The following is a 4712-nucleotide window of genomic DNA, read 5'->3' on the forward strand; positions in this document are numbered from 1 at the left end:
CTCGGATAGCAGGGCTGACGCACAGGACTAGAGCCCCTGGCTGTTACGTTAAGGCTAGGAGGATTATTTGCCAAGTTAGTTATTTACTTTTTGTTAGTTGCTAAGTTTGTTAGGCCTACGGGCTAATATAGGCTGTAATCAGGAGACTTTGGAATTTAGAAAGATATTACCCAAACTCTATCTTCCTCCCTTGTTCTACTAAGCCTGCGGCGGAGGGGCAAACCTCGCCGGAGAAGACGGATCGCGACTACGAACTGCGTAGTCGAGGTCATGCTATCCTAGGGTTTGACGCCCTTGACAACTTGGTATCACGGTCATCTCGATCCTCTACTCCATCCACTACGCCCGCGTCTTCCACCAGCAGTGCAGTCGCCTCGATCACGTTCGCCGGTGTACCGGCGCTCTCCACCGCGACGTCTCGCGCCACAACCATGGGGGACCACAGCGACCTCAAGCCCACCCTGGACGCCTTGGCCACAGCACTGGCCGCCCTGCAGGCCTCCTCCGAGGCTACTGCGAAGGCGCTCGAGGCCAACACGCAAGCCATCCTGGCCCTTGGGACGGACTGATCTTCCGGATCTTCAAGCAAGGAGCCGCCGGGTGATCATCATCAGGACCGGCCCCCCAAGCATTGGCGCCCGGAGTTTCCTCGGTATGACGGCAAGTCGGACCCGCTTGTCTTCATCAACAAGTGCGAGTCTTTCTTCATCCAGCAACGCGTCATGGCGGCGGAACGCACTGGGATGGCCTCCTACAACCTGCAAGATGGCGCTCAGCTGTGGTTCATCCAGGTGCAGGACACGGAAGGCACACCGACGTGGGAGCGCTTCAAAGAGCTCCTGAACCTGTGCTATGGGCCTCCATTCCATTCGCCCCCCTTGTTCGAGCTCTCATCATGCTGCCGCACCGGGATGGTGGAGGATTACCAGGACAGATTCCAGGCTCTGTTGCCTCGCGCCGGCCGCCTTGATGAGGCCCAGCGTGTGCAACTCTTCACCGGGGGTCTCCTGCCGCCACTCAGTCTCCAAGTCCAGCAGCAGAACCCGCCGAGCCTTGCTGCCGCCATGAGCCTCGCCCGCCAGTTCGAGCTCATGGAGCCCTATCTGTTCCCAACTAGGCAGTATGCGCGCGGCGTTCTCTCCACACCAGGACAGCGTTCGGCTTCCACCCAGGTACCGGCGCTCAAGGCACCCACGACGCAGGGCCCTCCTTCTGTCGAAGGCCGCCCGATCAAGCGCTTGAACCAAGCCGAGCAGGATGAGCGCCGTCGCCTTGGCCTCTGTTTCAACTGTGACGAGAAGTACAGCCGGGGTCACAACAAGGTCTGCAAGCGGTTCTTCGTCTTGGACAGCCTCGAGGAGGATGATGAGGATGCGGTCGACGAAGACACGGCCACCACGGACACACCCGTGTTCTCCCTCCACGCGGTTAAAGGGGTCTCCACCAACAATTCCCTGCTCCTGCGCGTGACCCTGGGGCAGCCTCCCTCATTGCGCTGGTGGACACATGCTCCACCCACAGTTTCATCGAGGAGGAGGTAGAGCGGCGTACGGGGCTCCCTGCCCAACCGCGCCCCAGACTGACTGCCACGGTCGCCAACGGCGAGAAGATTGCGTGCCCAGCCGTGTTCCGGCGCGCGCCTATCAGCATCAACAGCATGCTGTTCACCGTCGATCTCTTTGTGATGCCGCTCGCTGGGTATGATATGGTCCTGGGCATGCAGAGGATGGCCACCCTCGGGTGCATTGAGTGGGATGTCCCTGCCCGCACCATGGCGTTCCATAGGCAGGGCAAACGCGTCTGCTGGCAGGGGGTCGCATCGCCACACGGGCCCGGTGTGCACGTGGCAGCGGACGATGGCTCCCTCTTGGAGGGCCTACTGGGCGCCTTCGACGATGTTTTCGCAGAGCCCACAGGTCTGCCTCCCCCACGAACCCGCGACCACGCCATCACGCTCAAGTCTGGAGCGTCCCCGGTGGCTGTGCGGCCGTACAGGTACCCGGTGGCACACAAGGATGAGTTGGAGCGGCAGTGCGCTGCTATGATCGCACAGGGCATCGTTCGACGCAGCGACTCAGCATTTTCTTCCCCGGTACTGCTCGTCAAGAAGTCGGATGGGTCCTAGCGTTTCTGCGTCGACTATAGGGCGTTGAATGCGCTCACCGTCAACGACGCTTTTCCGATACCGGTCGTCGACGAGCTCCTCGATGAACTCCACGGCGCCCGGTTCTTCTCTAAGCTGGACTTGCGCTCAGGGTATCATCAGGTGCGCATGCGGCGCGAGGATGTCCACAAGACGGTGTTCCGCACCCACAATGGCCTCTATGAGTTTCTCGTGATGCTGTTCGGTCTGTGCAACGCGCCGGCAACATTCCAGGCCCTCCTGAACGATGTACTTCGCCCGTTTCTCCGTCATTTCGTGCTTGTTTTCTTTGATGATATCTTGATATACAGCATGTCCTGGGCGGATCACCTTCGGCATCTCCGGGCCATCCTCAGCGAGCTGTGCCTCCACCGCCTCTTTGTCAAGCGCTCCAAGTGCGCGTTCGGGGTGCCGACTGTCTCCTACCTCGGCCACGTCATCTCTGCCGCGGGCGTCGCAATGGACCCAGCCAAGGTATAGGCCATCCACGACTGGCCGGTGCCACGGTCGGCACGCGCGGTGCGGGGATTTCTCGGCTTGGCGGGCTACTACCGCAAATTTGTCCACAACTATGGCACAGTCGTGGCGCCCCTGACGGCGTTACTGAAGAAGAACAGGTTCTCCTGGACACCTGAGGCGGCCGCGACTTTCGGCGCTCTCAAGTCCGCGGTCACTTTGGCTCCGGTGCTCGCCATGCCGGACTTCACCAAGGTCTTCATCGTGGAGTGCGATGCATCTACCTACGGTTTTGGGGCGGTGCTGATCCAGGAAGGCCATCCGCTGGCGTTCTACAGCCGGCCAGTGGCGCCTCGTCACCGCTCCCTCGCTGCCTATGAGCCTGAGCTCATCGGTCTCGTTCAGGCGGTTCGGCACTAGCGGCCGTACCTTTGGGGTTGTCGGTTCATAGTCAAGACGGATCATTACAGCCTGAAATACTTGCTCGACCAATGGCTCGCGACAATTCCTCAGCATCACTGGGTGGGCAAGCTTCTGGGCTTTGATTTCACTGTCGAGTATAGGGCTGGTGCAGCAAACAAGGTGGCTGAAGCGCTTTCACATCGTGACACGGAGGAGACTGGGGCTGTTCTAGTCTGTTCAGCACCCTGTTTCGATTTCATCACGCGCCTCCGGCAGGTTCAGCATACCGTTCCGGCCCTCATCGCCCTGCAGGAGGAGGTGCGCGCGGGTACACGTTCGGCACCGTGGGGCGTGGTGGACGGCATGGTGCAGTATGGGGGCCGCCGATACATCCCGCTAGCGTCCCCCCTTCTTCAAGAGATTGTGGCCGCGGTCCATGAGGATGGCCACGAGGGCGTTCAACGCACGCTGCATCGGCTCCGGCGAGATTTCCATTTTCCTAACATGAAACAAGCTGTGCAGGACTTCGTGCACGCTTGCACCACTTGCCAAAGGTACAAATCAGAGCACCTGCATCCGGCCGGTTTGCTGCTGCCTCTGCCGGTTCCACAGGGTGTCTGGACAGACATCGCGCTGGATTTCGTGGAGGCTTTACCGCGCATCAAGGGTAAGTCGGTCATCCTCATGGTGGTCAATCGATTCAGCAAGTATTGCCACTTCATTCCCTTGGCTCACCCGTACTCCACCGAATCCGTCGCCCAGGCATTCTTCGCCGACGTCGTCCGCCTTCATGGGATTCCGCAGTCCATGGTTTCAGATCGTGACCCGGTGTTCACATCCGCTTTCTGGAAGGAGCTGATGCGTCTGGTGGGCACCAAACCGCACATGTCCACCGCGTTCCATCCTCAGTCGGATGGGCAGTCAGAGGCAGCCAATCGGGTCATCATCATGTATCTACGCTGCCTTACTGGAGATCGTCCGAAGCAGTGGCTGCGATGGCTGCTTTGGGCAGTGTTTGTCTTCAACACCGCCTACCAGAGCTCTCTCCACGACACGCCGTTTCGGGTGGTCTATGGTCGGGACCCGCCGTCAGTCCATTCTTATGAGCCGGGCGATAGTCGTGTGCCGGCCATCGCCAAGACTATGGAGGAGCGGGACGTTTTTCTCGCAGGCGCAGAAGGCGCACAAGAGGCACTACGACGCCCATCATCGTCCAGTGAGCTACAACGTGGGCGATTGGGCGCTGCTCCGCTTGCGGCACCGTGCTCCGGCGTCGCTCCAGCAGCCCATCGCGGGCAAGTTGAAGCCACGGTTCTATGGACCCTACCTCGTCACTGAAGTTATCAATGAGGTAGCTGTGCGCCTCGCTCTTCCTCCCCAGGCTCGACTTCACGACGTATTCCATGTGGGCATACTCAAGAAGTTCGTCGGAATGCCGCCAGTGACCCCGCCTCAGCTACCTCCGATTCACTTTGGTGCGGTGGCTCCAGAACCTGAACGCGCGGTCCGCACTTGGCTTGCCCGCGGCGTTCGCCAGGTACTCGTCAAGTGGAAAGGGCAATCTGCATCGTTGGCTACGTGGGAAGACGTTGAGCCTTTCCTCTCCAGGTTTCCATCATTTCAGCTCGAGGACGAGCTGCTTGTCAGGGGGAAGAGATGTCATGTGGGGACGCACGTATACCCACCGCCGAAGGGCCCGGGACGTGCGCCG

At 60.1% G+C, this 4712-nt stretch overlaps 1 pseudogene; it reads left to right on the forward strand.

Moving 5' to 3' along the window:
* On the forward strand, positions 723 to 2623 carry LOC110434790 (annotated as a pseudogene).

The sequence above is a fragment of the Sorghum bicolor genome, chromosome 4 (genome assembly GCF_000003195.3).
Source record: "Sorghum bicolor cultivar BTx623 chromosome 4, Sorghum_bicolor_NCBIv3, whole genome shotgun sequence".
Taxonomy (NCBI): Eukaryota; Viridiplantae; Streptophyta; class Magnoliopsida; order Poales; family Poaceae; genus Sorghum; species Sorghum bicolor.